Below are 15291 nucleotides of genomic sequence, written 5' to 3'. Positions count from 1 at the left end.
GGGCAGTTTTTAATCATGAATTTTAAACATGAATTTTATATTTAATTATTGTCCTATGCATTGTAATAGAAATATTGCGTAGAGATGCAGCTTAATATGTATATTTTATGTAATGATTGTGTTTTAACCATGTTGTAACCCGCCTCAAGCCATGAGGAGAGGCGGGTAAGAAATAAAATTATTATTATTATTATTAAGGGGTCCTCAGGTGGGAAAGGAGGACGACTGGTCATCCTGCCTGCCCCCCCCCCCCGGTGTTTCCAATGGCAAGGTGACTCCAGGGGTCCTCACCTGGCTGGGATGCACCTCAACATGGAGGGCATCCTGGAGACAAAGGGGGGGGGGGAGTATGTAGGGCATGGCAAAAATATTGGTTTATTTTGGATGCTGCCTTTCTCTCCCACAAGGAACCTGAGGTGGCTAACAGTTTTCTTTAAAAAACAACACATTACAATAAAAAAATTCAAGGCATTTAAAACCATCTAAAGACATCTGAGGAAGTAGACTGAAGTCTATGAAAGCTCATGCTGCCAATTTCTTTCATTCAGTTAGTCTCAAAGGTGCCATAAGATCCATCTAAAGACAGTTATAAAACCACATGAAGGGTCTGGAAAGCATGCCTTATGAATGCAGTGGCTTAGGTTCAAACCACACTGCAGAAATAATCCAGTTTGAGACCCCTTTAACTGCTAGGGAATCCTGGGAACTGTAGAATTCAAAGATATAGCCGTGTTAGTCTCTGGAATCAGCATATGGAGAGGTCTCATAGCACCTTTGAGACTCACTGAAAGAAAGAAAGAAATTGGCAGCATGAGCTTTCGTAGACTTCAGTCTGCTTCCTCAGATGGGAACTGTACTTTATTGTGAGCACCAGAGCTCTCTCTGACAGAGAAGTGACTCTCACAAAACTACAGTTCCCAGGATTTTCTAGCATTGAGCTAGGGCAGTTAAAGGAGTCTCAAATAGGATTATTTCTGCAGTATCGTTTGGAACTCAGTGGAAAGTTTTTTTAAAAAAAAATTGAACTAATTGATGCTACTTTTGAGTTACCTTTGTATCCTGCTTCTTATAAAGATTATGACTGAAGAGGTCAATGAACTGCATCAGAAGCCCAGAGTGGCCGTGAGAGACAAGCTGACCTGTACGGTCCAAAACACACTGCAAATATAATCCGGTTTGAGGCTGCTTTAACTACCTTGGCTCAGTGCTAGGGAATTTTGGGAACTGTAGTTTTGTAGGATATTTAGCCTTCTCTGTCAGAGAGCTCTGGTGCCATAATAAACTACAATTTCCAGTATTTCCTAGCACTGAGCCAGGGCAGTTAAAGCAGGTCTCAAACTGGATTATTTCTGCAGTGTGTTTTGGACCTAAGGGAGCTGGGTATGTTTAGCCTAGAGAAGAGAGGTTTAAGAGGTGACATAATATCCCTGTCTAAGTATTGGAAGGGGCATCATATTGAGGATGGAGCAAGCTTGTTTCCTGCTGCTCCAGAGAATAGGATGCAAAGCAATGGATGCAAGCTAGAGGGAAAAAGATTCCACCTAACATTAGGAAGAACTTCCTGACAGTAAGAGCTGTTTGAAAGTGAGACACACTTCCTTGGAGAGTGGTGGAGTCTCCTTCTTTGGAAGTCTTTAAACAGAGGCTGGATGGCCATTTGTTGGGGGTGCTTTGATTGTGAGTTCCTGCATGGCAGAATGGGGGTGGATTGGATGACCCTTGAGGTTTTTTTCCAGCTCTATAGTAAAAGATATACCAAAGCTACAAGAAACGACCAACTCCCTCCCCAAAAAATGGAAGGCATATTTTAAACAAATACAATAAAAATTGGATACATATAAAATCATTTAGAGACAGCATAAACCCACATAAAAACATAGAAAAGCCCAAAGGCACAACTAAAACACACACACCACACAAAATTTATCCTGGCATGAACATATATTAAAACACCTGCTTAGATGAAAACACCTTAGCTTTCATTTTGAGGTTCCTTGTCCTCCCTTGTGCTTATGACACCTGGTCACTCCGAGTCCACCAGGGGCAGGGTGACCAGATGTCCTCCTTTCCCAGGACATGTCTAACATGTCAACCTTCTGTCCAGGAGGAATTCTAAAATGCCCTCCATTTGAAGCATGACCAAGAAGCCTGGATTAATGTTTCTATGAGTGTTTTTATCTCTTATTTGGTAATGCCCTATATTTTTCTTGCATGTCCTACATTTGATGGTGATTTAGCCTCCTTTGCAATGGGGACATCTGGTTACCCTGTACTTACAGAAATTATAGAACTCTGAGTAAGACAAATATTTAAAACTGTACTTTACTAGCATCAAACCATTGACTGAATCTCCATTTAAACTATTCCTTTCATTTGTCCATTGTGCTGTAATGCAGGGGGGGAAAACTTTCAACATTTTCATCCTCAAACAGCCCATTGCCTAACCCCATGTTTGCTGCCCCTTTACCCTCAGAGAAACAGATGCATCCTGAACTCTGGGGACAAGTCTTGGCTGCTGCTGCTGCTCCTGGGAAAAGGATCCAGTCTGTTCTTCTATTTGGAGCGAGAACAGATGACACATTTCTCAAAGGAGAATAGCAAAGGTGGTGTTAGTCAATGAGTTTTTCATTCATGCTCAAAATGGAGGAAATTTTGGTATTTCTCCTGGACAGAAATCTGAAATTGAGAACATGTCTTGGAAAAGGAAGACATTTGATAACTCTGTGTGGGCCATAGTGGGGAGGTTTTTGAGTTGGTGCTTGTAGCTGTGCCAAAGGATGTCAAGCCAGAGAAGACTCTGGTAGGGAGAACCCATAGCAGCAAGTTTGTGTTTCTGTGGACCAGGGAGAGGGGCGGAAGGAGGGCCATACCCAACCCTGGAAAGTACAAATTTGCACCCCTTCCCAATTTTCTTTTGCCTTTTCCTCCTCTCTCTGTGTGTGTATTTCTTCTTTGTGGTCTCTGCGAATCATACAAATGGGTTGTACTGCGCCTGCACAGTGCAACACATTTGTATGTATTTGCAGATGACCACAAAGAAGAAATACCGTTACAGGTGAGCAACCTGTCCATCTTAAATTCAAATATATAGTTGTGTTCCTCTGGAAAATCAGTATGCAAAGGGATCTTGCAGCACCTATGAGACTAACTGAAAGAAAGAAGTGGTAGCATGAGCTTTCCTAGATTTTCCTACAGCTCAAGTTTAGGAAAGCTCATGCTACCCGCTTCTTTCTTTCAGTTAGTCTCAAAGGTATTGCAAGATCTAGTTTCTTCAATATGGTACTTTTGACAGGTTTGCACAAAGCCCACTCCTCTTTGTGGTTGGGGGGAAAAAACAGTATTTGGTTCCTGAAAGCTGTATAACTTTAAAAAACCCAGCTCATCAGAAAATGAATTTCTTGTAACGCTAGCCAGAGGTGCAGCTAGAGATGGGTTGGACAGGTAAATTGCTAAGAAAAGTCCTTTATCTTTCTTTCTTTTTTCTTGTTTGCACTTTACTTGTTAGGCTAGTCATCAGCTCTAGCTGTCTTTTTGACAGGCAGCTGTTAGCGATGTGCTTGTTGTAGCTGATGGGCATGTTAGGCTGAGAAAAGTCTCTCTCTCACTTGGCTAGAAGATGGTATGGAGATTCTCTCTTATTTGTTCACTTTTTGAATTATATCATTGGTTGACTAGGTGTACATGTTCAGTATCTTGAATTGGGAATTTCTGGCATGTTAAAAACCATGCCCTTTGATTGATTGTGACTGGAAGGACTGGCACTAATTACTTAAAGGAAAGTCTGTGGTGTTGAATTTTCAATCATTGGCATTTTCCATCGTCTTCTAAGTTGGAAACAGCTTGAAGGCACACAACAGCAATAATACAGCAGGATTGGGAAAAATAGTTTTGTATACAGGGGATAATCAGGATTAAATTTATTTATTTATTTTAAATATCAGGGAAACATAGGGAAAATGATTAATTTCATAGGATTTTTACATGGGTCTTGTGGAATTTCCTGTATCTGAGATTTATCCATTTTTATTCAACTGTGAATTTTCACTGTGTGGCAGTGTCTAGTAATGCTGATGTCTAGTAATGTTTATGAGAGATCACTGGTCACTTCCTTGATAACATATGTTTAGGTGCTATTGTTTGAGTTCTGTGTTTTCTCAGATAATGTCAGAATATGCTATATTTTTCTATTGCTAGCAGAAGAAATTGATTTTTTTGTGCTTTACAAGGAATTTTGTGTAATTCATTTTGTCATCTAATAAGCACTCCTATTTATATTTCCAATCCACTTGAATTGGAATAAGCAAGAGCAAATTTTGATTAAATCTTTTGAGTAAAATGAAATGTTTTTGCTTTGAATGAAGCTGAGGGTGTGACTTTGTATACCATTATCAGGAAATAAATCCCAGTGAATTCTTTGGGGTATCTGAGTTGGATATGTATAGGAGTTTAATTTGGTTTAAATTAAAATAAATCACACAGGAATTGATGTATGTCTTATACATTTTTTTATTTTTTAATATTTTTTTGCTACTTGCAACTTTCTTTTTGAGCTTCTATGCCTGTGTTATTAATGATGTGATGTAGTTTGTATTTCCCAAATAAGCCAAAGCAATTATGTTGAATGACTTATAATTGACAGGTCAAAGTCTTTCTCTTTGGAATATGAGGTCAACAGTTCAAACAACATGCAATTTTCTTGATTCATTGTATGCATTCCCCCAGCCTCCCTAAATCTTGATCTGGATTCACTGCAGAGATCTCCCAAAGGGCAGTAAAGTGTCAGTTATCCTTTCTATTGTTGTTTTGAACCACTACGGAGATGCCATTTTGGATTTTTGCCTTGGGCATGAACATATTTTGTATGGCAGGTGTCAAGATTGTCCTGTGTCTCATTTTTCTAGGTCCAGATTTTGATATGGGTTTCACTTGACAAGACTGTCTAGTTGTGACCAAGATGTTTATCGCACTATACTCTTAAAGTGCTACTATTCCACTTTGATTCCTCTAGCTGCCTCCTGTTGCATTCTGGGATTGGCAGTTTTAAGGAGGGGTATATTCTAAATACTCCTCCTTAAAACTGCCAATCCCAGAATGCAACAGGAGGCAGCTAGAGGAGTCAAAGTGGAATAGTAGCACTTTAAGAGTATAGTGTGATAAACATCCAACTGTAGAGGACAGTGCTCATCTCTGTTACATTGGCTGAGGGAGACAGTATTGTCAAAGACAACTCTGTGACCATGTGGCCAGAAGGACTGCACAGAATGCTGTTACCTTGCCACTGAAGTGGTATCTAGTTGCACTTTTACATTCTTTCAAACTGCTAGTTGGTGGAAGCTGAGACTAGTGATAGGAGCTCACTCTGTCATGCATGCAGCACTTGGGTTTTTGTTTTGCCTTTTATTTTACTTTGTTAATTGTTGCAAGATGCTATATTATTTTTTACTTTGCATTATATTTCATACAAAAACTCAGAGTTAAGAGAGTCATAATCATAATATAAATGTTTTTTAAACTACCTTTGGCAGGCTATCTACCATATGTATAATGTGACTTTTTACAGCTGTGTTTCATCTGAATTTTTGAATGGTGATTGTATTAAAAACAGGCTGTATTAATATTTATAATTTCAGCACTGGTCATTATTGGGTAATTTCCCCCCCAGAATTTCACCTGCACTCATCACCGATATATTTGTTTGTGATTTTTTTGTGTTTGGATTTTTTTCCCCACCCACTCTAGACAATTTAGGATACAACTTCGCTGTAAAAAGTGAATGAGTTTTATCGTGTTTCCTTCTCTGCTTCTTGCTCTTCCCTCTGCACCTTCCTGCATCGCATCTTGAGCAAAAAGCACAGTTTGCCATTGCATCTTCCCTATCAAACTAGCTTGTGCTATCCCTGAAAAACAGAAGTGGCTGTTGTACAGCTCTAGATTGTACCATAAGTAGAATTGTACTTTCCTAGTACAGATGTCATGACAATTGGAAATATGGAAGGGAAGGAAGGAAGAGGGCAGTGTGGACACCTGAAGGTCATTAATATAATGCTGAATTGTAATTTGGTGTTACATCTGAACCCAAGCTAGTATAAATCATAAAAGTGTTTTCAACAGTACACATTTAAAATAAATGTAAAATAGAGTAACTTCCTCTCTTTTACAGTTGTTGTAAATGTGAGGGGAACAACATATATTATAGAGTGCACATGATCACTTAAATCTGTACAACAGATAGGATAGTAAAGTAAAAGTGGGGGAACGGAACATAGAAAAGATGGCCTTTACACAATAATTGGTAAATCAATCATATTTCTGTGAGTGAAAGATCTGAGTAATCTGCAGTCCCCAGGGGGGAAATCTTTCTGCTGCTGCATACTCTTTTCATTCATATCTTGGAATTACTTTAACAATTTAATTGTAAAGAAGTGTGTGTGTCTGTTTGTGTGAACACATTAGTGAGGGAGGGGGGAAAAGAGAAACAAAGAAAGAGAATATGGCTTAGTTGCATAGTTGAAAGATGTAAAGCAGGTGTGTCAACCTGACATAGAAGAGGTTGTACTGAAGTTTTTGTTACATGTCTAACTGGAGACCATAACCTGAAATAGACCAGTAATTGCCACTTAATGGGGACTTTAGTGCATTGCAAACAAGACTGGCAAAGATTACAAAAAGTATGTGATGGGGATTTTCATGCACTCCTCAGCTCACTGTGTCTTCTCTTACTGTGGGTTTGTAGTTTTCCCTCCCCTCCCCCCATTTTTGTTTTGTTTGCCTCTAGTGGTAAATGGCTTTACTTTAACACCCTGTAATGAGTTTAAGTGTCATTAGCAGAGTTACTCAAGTGTTGGGAGACTGGAGGTGTGTCTACATTTCAGGGCTGGCTGAAGATGAAGCTTTATATGGTATTTCTCTTTCAAAAGGCACAGAGGTCAGCATTCAAACGGCAAGACTTGCTGAGAACAGCATGTGAAAAGGTGTTGTAGTAATGAGAAACAGAGGAAGAGCTACTGATGGAAACTGCTCTAATCTTTATATATGGTGCATTTCGGTTGGCCAGTCAAGGTATCACTGATGGATTTTTGTTTGTATTTGTTAAATGGCCAACACAGCTACCCCTGCATGTGCTCTATAATCTATGATTGATAGGTCAGCACTTCTCCGGTTTGCCCCAAGTGATGGACTAGGGTCACTTGCTTCCATTTCCATTAATCTTCTTCATTGACAAGCATTGCTCTCTGTGGATTTTCTTGGTTTGTCCTCAAAGCCACTTGTAGCTGCTCCCGAATTTTTCTGGAAAATACCAAGTTGCGTTTCAGGTTTGCCCAGCCTGAACATTGAAACCCTTTCTATCATGCTAAATGAGATTCTTTCTTGAAAATGGCAATATGAAAAGGCTGCTGAGGTATTGAAGCAAGGCTGGAGCAACTTAACAAACGTCATGATAAGTGATGGGTATGGTTCAGAAGCCAGTTCCCCCCAATTAGAAGGTGATTTTTCTTTCCTCAACAATAAGAGGTCTGTGCAATAATTGAACTAAATAGCAACACCAACATTCTAGCAAAGTGAGCTCAGCTGGAATATTGTGCATTGTCTATGTTCTACCAGGCATGACCATAGAAGGGCTATTATGTACTTCTCTTGAGCTGAAGCTGAGTGTGCACATTCTTCCTTCACTGTCCTCTCTTTCCTCCTTTCTGAAATTTAATTAACTCCCTGCTAATTTCTTCTCCTAGAAATGATGTTTTGAGGCAATTTTTAGCTCATTAGTGGGCAACTATAGAAATATATGGTCAATTTGGGACTCTAAATGCTCTTGGTGAATTGCTGGCCATACAGTGGAGACTGTCCTGTTCTTAAGAATCTTTCTTAAACCAGATTTTTTCCCAACTATGGAGTTTATCACACTAATGAGATCCCGTGAGAAAACGGGATTTAAACGAGAGTTAAATTAAATTTTAATTTAAACAGAACCCGCAAATTGAGGAAATTTATCACACTGAATTGCTGCTGTTAAACCAAAGTTAAAGTGGAGAAAAACGCAACCTTTTTACTTTTGGAATTTTCCTTAAGTAAAAAGCTGCCATTTTTCTCCAGCTTAACTTAAGTTTAACTTTGCGTTATTTTAGGTTAACAGTAACGTCGTGTGATAAACTTCAGGCTTTTCCAGTTTTTCTCTAATTTAACTCTCGTTTAAATCCCATTTTCCTGTGGGAACCCCATAGGAGAGGTTTTGATTTCACAGTAATACAATGTCTTGAGGAGAAATTCAGGGTATATTCATATCTTTTGTATGTAGAGAGATCTTGTAGCACCTTTGAGACTAACTAAAAGAAAGAAATTGGCAGAATGAGCTTTCGTAGATTTAAGTCAACATCCTCAGATTTGAGGAAGTAGAGTTAAGTCTACAAAAGCTTATGCTGCCAACTTCTTTCTTTCAGTTAATCTCAAAGGTGCTACAAGATCTCTCTACATACTGATTCCACAGACTAACACGGTTGTATCTTTGAATCATATCTTTTGTGTATCTCTTAGAATTAGCAAGGGGATTAAATTGCACTGTCATTTACCTTCAAACCATTCATTTTAGGCCTTGGCACAGTCTTGAAAAAAGCAGCTGCACAAACCCTTCCTCACAAAAGCTAAAAACAAACTTGGGCACAAGAGAGGTCTAAAGTACCAAACAAGAGTACCTTACAAAGATGTGACGAAGTGTTACTTGCCTGAAGTTGAAGATGAAGCTTCTGAGCCAAAAGATGATGTTTAATATGATTTGAGCCGTTTTTCCACCCCAAAGTGAATGTTAATTTGTGTTTAGGGTTACTATAGTGAAAATGGAGACAGCTCCTGTATCCAATGATTGTGTAGAAGCAGCAGTTTCAGCAAGTGTTGCTCATTGCCTGTTTGTTTGACAAGCAGCAGCTGCTGAAATCCTCTCTTCCACACAGCTATTAAATTACAGGAGCCATCTCTACTTATCAATATGGCAAGCCTATTTAAATTCTTAATAAACATTTCATAAGCTCAATTTGTCTAATTTCCTTCCCATTTTTCCAAATGTATATTACAGTATAAGTTTTGTAACTGCACATTTTTTTTACAACTCCACATTTTTTGTCCAGCTATACTCATAGAAATACCTGGGCCTTGGAAGTGTAGTTATAATTCATTTGTTATAGATATTTGTTTTAAACTTTCTTGTGATGTGGCTTCAGAAGACATAGTTATTTTCTGCACTGCTTATCCTTGAGATGAGCATAGTGTCAAATGTGGTTGTGTATTATAGATACAAGTGGACTGATTTCACTAGTGGGAAACAATGCCTATTTCCTCCCATGTCCATGCACAAATCTTTTAAAAGAATATTGCATGTTTTTGCTATTTAAAATTTTGTTTTACAGAGTGATCATTTCACTGCTGCCCTATTTCTGAAGCAACTTTAAACAATAACAAACTTTTAAAAAGTCTAATTTTTCTAGTACAGTGGGCCCTTGGTATCTTCTGGGGTTTGGTTCCAGGAACCTCTGTGGATACCAAAATCCATGGATGTTCAAGTACCATTAAATACAATGGTAAAATGGAATGGTGTCCCTTATATAAAATGACAAAACCAAGATTTGCTTTTGGAATTTATATTATTTTTTAATATTTTCAAGCCATGGGTGGTTGCATCCATGGATAAAAAATTTGTGGATACAGAGGTCCAACTGTGATTAGCAGAAGAAAGTAAGATGAGGTTAAAAACACAGGAAGACATCCCAGTAGGTTGTAAATCACAGCAAAGGGTACAGTATAGTCTGCTGATGTAAAAGTGCAAATACATATTTTTATTTCTATATATTGTTAACAATTTTTGGTGTGTGTATATAGACAGATTTTTTTTTAATTTGACGATTTAGAATATTCTATGGGGCTTTGATAGTGGCCTTTGTATATCCATATGTTTGGGAACTGCCTAAAGTCAAAGATGGTTGTATTCTTATTCTTTTCCCCCAGGATTGCATAAGACGTATTCAAAAGTAATACTGAGAATAATTAGTACAGAACTTTCCTTTTCTTCTTTTCGCTTCTCTTCTTTTCTTTTGGTTGGCGATGGTTAGGAATTTACCAAGAGAAGAAAATGCTCATGCATTGTGAAAGATTGAAATGACTATTATAACCAAGGTCTACTGCAATATTTTTTTTAAAAAGTAGTTGTGTTAGTTTCTTCCTTCATAAAAAGGAGAGGGAAAGAAAGAAAGAAAGAAAAAAGAAAGAAATTTGGCAGTACGTTTAAAACTACCTGGTTTTTATTTTAGCATGGGCTTTTGTGGAAATAAATCCACTTCTTTAGATACAGTACCAAGTGGTATTAAGACTTCAGATGTAAAGCATATTTATACAGTTGTGGGAGGAGTGGTGGAATGTAATGGGAACCAGGAAGATACAAATCATGTCCCATGTCTAAATTTGCAATGGCTGGGCAAGGTGATACACGTCTTTTAGAATTGTCACTATGTTTTGCATACATGTTAACTTCAGATGAATTGTCAGAGGGTACATATTTCATTTCATGACATTTCAACCTCTGTTTGATTCCTCTCTAACCCTCTCAGTTCCCAAGGACATATATATACCTATCAATTGAGGATTACACTTCATGAATCTGTTATTCCCTCATTTCAGTGGGACAGAAAAGCAAATAAAGGAGTTGGAAATGAAAAGTACAATTCAGAATTTAAATCTTTTGTTTACCATGCTTTTTCCTTTCTTGGGGATTAAAAGGCAGAACAAAATATTGAAGCATTATATTAATTATAGAATGAAGTACAGCATTAAAGATTTATAATATTTGTAAGCAATTAACCCTTTGCTGGTTTATAACTGAAACATTTTATCTTTCCCAAGATCTCTATGCTGGTTGGGCAGTGTATGGTGAAGAAAGAAAGGCTTGATGGATGAGGAAGGAATTATGGTAAATGGTGGCTGTGCAAAGTGTAGGGGAGTCAACCAGGTGAAGGTGGGGCTAAGAAAAAGTGCACATGTCAAAAAGGATATAAAAGCAAGAATTAAGGTGTAGTATTAACTCTTATATATAAAAAAGGAACCATCCCCATCTCTGAGTAGAGCGTTGAAAGGCAAGAGCTTAGCCTGTGCTGGGAAAACCTGAAAGAAGCACCTTCCCCTCTACTCCCTTGGTGCTCCTTTGAGGAAAAGTGTTAAAGATCCACCACCGCACACCACCATTCAAAAGCCCAGGCATTCAAAAAGGCCAGAAGCAACGCTGTGATGGAGAGAGTAGAGGGAGTTGGTCTCTCTTGTAGGTTCTCCCAGGATAGGCTAAGTTTTTGCCTTTTGCTATTCTATTCAGAGAAATGGATGGTTCCTTTTTTTGGATAAGACTTAAGCTACAGTACTTACATTAGCCTTTATCCATGGATAAACCGATCCACGTTTTTCAGGTTGATATTTGGACTAAAATTTCTAGACTTACACATGAGTATATATAGTGTGTATGCATATCTCACATAGACACACAAGATAACGTTCTTCAAAAAGAATCCTTGGAAATGGGGAATAGGTACAGCTTAGACTTGTGTGCAAACACAAAGAAAGAGATGGTAAATATGGCACAGAAACATTTCTCTAGGATCCCACTGATGTAAATGTCAGATACTTAAGGGATTCTGCACCATTTAGAAATACTTCTCTTCATACCTCTTCTACTGGCAACTCTGCAGAGTTTAGAAATGGGAATTTGAGATATCCCATATTATGCCTAAATATGGGACATTCCATATAATACCAGGGAAGCTTATTTGCTACTCTATGAGTAATTAGACCTTTGATCTGATGCAGTACAACTTTTTGTTGTTGCTGATTTTATGGCTGACAATGGTGTTCTTCTGGATTACCTTTTTGGATTAGTATATATACCCACACAATTTGTACAAGGAAAATTAGAAGACTTGGGATGATTGTTTGAATATTTGGATTTTAAAATACATTTAATTTAAGGAATAGCACAAAATGAATGCTTTCTTTCTCTCCCCCACCCCCAGTAGCCCTCCCATATCCCATGCTGCATTACAGAGGGGATACCTCCAACCTTTGTAGGCATTGCAGACAGTTGCAGGACAAAGGAGGGGACAGACAACTTTATTTTCTTTCCAGGAACATCCTTGAATTAACATCTTAGGATTCAAGCCATAATTGTAAATTTATTTTAATTAATTTTAGACACAGTACTGCATAGTGATAAAGCTGAACATTTTACCTGCTAGAACTTGTTTTCCATACAATTGTGGCATTGGACTTCATTAGGCTACAGTTACTCGTTCTCTCCACTCTTTTAAGTTGTGCATGGACATTATCTCCACTGGAGAAAACAGGCCTTGTGGTGTTGGATGTTTGAGGACTACATTTGGAGCGTCATTTTGCAAGAATGTTAGTACGTCTCTAGTGAAGGAATTCCTTTTATTTTTGAAAACTTAATTTTAATTGCTTTCTAGAGCAGTCATTTATCTACAGGAAGGAATTATCCTCTTTTATTAGCAAAGAAGGACTAATAATAATTTTCTTTTCTAGTTTTATAGTGGTGCAGAAATTTCATGCAAAAGTCCTCCTAGTAATGGTAGTGCAGATTCTTGAATAAAATGAAGCCCTTTTTCTCATGAAAGCCAACTGCAGCAAGTATGAATGCCCTTCAACTGGTGCCAATTTTGTTTTAAAGAAAAGGTTAACTTTCAATGACTCATGCACACATTAGACATTCACTGTCAAGTATTAACCAGCCAGAAGTATCAGTATCAAGTGATGTGATCTCTAGAGTGGTACAGTAGCTGCTGAAAGCTGCTGGTGTCAGTGTTACGAGTATTCCTTTAAACTCATTTTTTTCAATGAAAGATAAATTGTGAAAGTGAGGAGAAATTAAGAATATATACTTGCTTTAGGAATGGATTGCACACCTGTACTTTTTAATCATTTTGTCATTTCCCAAATCTGTGTTGTTTGCTTCCATGCCTTACTCCAAATGAATTTTAGCTATAGAATATATTACAGTCGGCCCTTCTTATACACAGATTTTTTATACATGGATTCAAACATACACAATTTGATAATGTTCAGAAAAAGTATAAATTTCAAATATCAAACCTTGATTTTCCATTTTTTTATAAGGGACACCATTTTGCTATGTCATTATATTTAATGGGACTTGAGCATACACAGATTTTGTTATCCACAGGTGATCCTGGAACCAAACCCCAGCGTATAACAAGGGCCTACTGTATTCATGTTTACACACTACATTTCCCAGTGGTATGTGAGAGACATGCTGATAAGTCTCCTGTGTTTTGTCCCATGTGTAGACGGAAGAATGAGAAGTATACCTTCTTGTGGGCTAACATGTCATGATGGTTGACAAAGCTAATATGAGCTAGCTGGTTCCATTCCCCCCCTCCCAGCCCATATAGATAAGAATGAATAAGGTTTCTATAAAAGATCACTCACAGTAGGAGCACCATTTTATGCATATTTCTATCAATATGAATTGTGTGATAAAAATAAATTTGCTGTACTCACTATTCCCTCCATATCAGAAACAGCATGCCTCTCAATATCATTTCCAAGGAGCTCAAGCTGAAGTGTACTGTGGCTCTCATGTCCTCCTGTTTGGAGGCTTCCCATACACATCAGGTTGGCCATTATGGTATTAGAATACTGGCCTAGAAACTATTCTAATCTAGCAAGACTCTTTTTGCGTGGATGAAATAAGCAAACAAGAGGGACAGCTTGAATTGGGTTTTCTTTTCCAAGAACGCCTGATGTTGTGTAATATAGTTAATCAGCAATCTAGTTCACTTACTCTGTGTGCCAAAACAATAGAAGTCTAAATGCAAAAATCGACATTTATGTGTGCCTAACCTTGAAACGTACCTGGCAAATGATTAGCAAGAAAGAATTTTTGTTTTGAAAACTTTTCTTTTGATCTAGGAACAGCCAATGCATTCAACTTACCCTCTCTCTCTCCTGGTGCTCTTCAAAGATTTCTGAAAGTGGCAGTGTGATAAGCACAGAGATAATGGGATGAGATAGAGGAGAAAGGGGGAAATGTTTGGTACCAAAATAAGTGGCTTTCTGCTCCTTCACTTGCCTGTTTGGGTACCTTGCCAAAGACTCATTGAAACCCTCTGCCTCTTTTTCCTACATGGGGCACCAGGTCACAGGGCTGCCCATTTAACAGTCACTGGGTCAAGGAGTTCTGGACGCTTCTACCAAAAGGTATCTACAGGTATCCTTTTCCTGTGGCAGAGCTCGCTGCATGCCTGAGGCATTCAGGTTATTTCAAGATGAGGGAGTATCAGGGATAAGGGACTATCAAGCCATTCTCTCTGCCTCCTCTCTTGCTACTGGCACCAAAGTGGGGAGGCTACCTGCTGTTGTTCTGATCAGTGATGAGAAGAACACTGTCAACTGCCAAATGAGAGAGCTAGAAACTTAGCAGCTACAGAGTGGAGTGGAACAACACAGGTATAAAAGCTGTGGGTTTAGCCAGGAAAAATGGAGAGACAGGAGGGAGGATAGGGTGCTGGATTTGTTCCATCCCCAGAAGACTACTACAGAAGGAGGCAAGGGCAGAGGAATAGGGAAGAGCCAGTAACCCACACAGGAGATAAAAACTTTCTCAGGGAGAGGGGGAAGAGGCTGAGGATCTCACTAAGGCTCCCCATCCTGGGTTCTATCCTTGTGAGGCCCACCATACCTAGTTTATTCATCCTCCAGAGCAGTTCTAAAAAGCTGGGGGAACCTCCGCTCTGTGCTAGAGGGGACCTGCCTGCTATTCCTCTAAAACGGGTCGGCAACCCCCAGCTCACGGGCCAGATGCGGCCCGCAGAGGCGGCAGGACCGGCCCCAGCCTGGTCCTGCTGCCGCTGCCGCCTCCTCTTCCACCTGGGCCGCGTGACCGCGCTGCCCTCCTCCTCCTCCTCCACCATGCGGAGGAGGAAGAGGAGGGCCGCACGGCCTGGGGCAGAGGAGGCAAAGGGGGAAGCCCCGCACCGGCCTCCCCGCGCGGCCCCGCGCTGCCCACCTCCTTCTCCTCTGCCTCCTCCGCCCCGCCCCCAGGCTGCGCAGCACATGGAGGAGGGGGGAGGAGAAGAAGGAGGAGGAGGAGGAAGAGGAGGAGGGGGAGCAGAAGGAGAAGGTGGTGAGTGGCCAGAGGCCTCAAAGTTTTTTAAATTTTTATTTTGTGTGCTTTAAGTGCTAACAAGTCTCCCTTGCTTTGACAATGATAGTGTGGTGATGATGATATGAGTC

The 15291-nt window shown here is 39.3% G+C and overlaps 1 protein-coding gene and 1 long non-coding RNA gene across 6 annotated transcripts in view; one reads left to right on the top strand and one right to left on the bottom strand.

The window, feature by feature from the left end:
- The window catches only part of LOC121930637, a 33676-nt gene extending 19942 nt beyond the window's left edge, over positions 1-13734 (bottom strand). Inside the window, exon 1 of the long non-coding RNA XR_006103984.1 lies at positions 13558-13734. This is a non-coding gene — a long non-coding RNA (uncharacterized LOC121930637). The remainder of the gene's footprint in view (positions 1-13557) is intronic.
- The window catches only part of STOX2 (storkhead box 2), a 337882-nt gene that overhangs the window by 164729 nt on the left and 157862 nt on the right, over positions 1-15291 (top strand). The gene's annotated exons all lie outside the window — the stretch shown is intronic.

The sequence above is a fragment of the Sceloporus undulatus genome, chromosome 5 (genome assembly GCF_019175285.1).
Source record: "Sceloporus undulatus isolate JIND9_A2432 ecotype Alabama chromosome 5, SceUnd_v1.1, whole genome shotgun sequence".
Taxonomy (NCBI): domain Eukaryota; kingdom Metazoa; phylum Chordata; class Lepidosauria; order Squamata; family Phrynosomatidae; genus Sceloporus; species Sceloporus undulatus.
The sequence above is the reverse complement of the archived record's forward strand: the minus strand, read 5'-3'. Positions and strand labels throughout refer to the sequence as shown.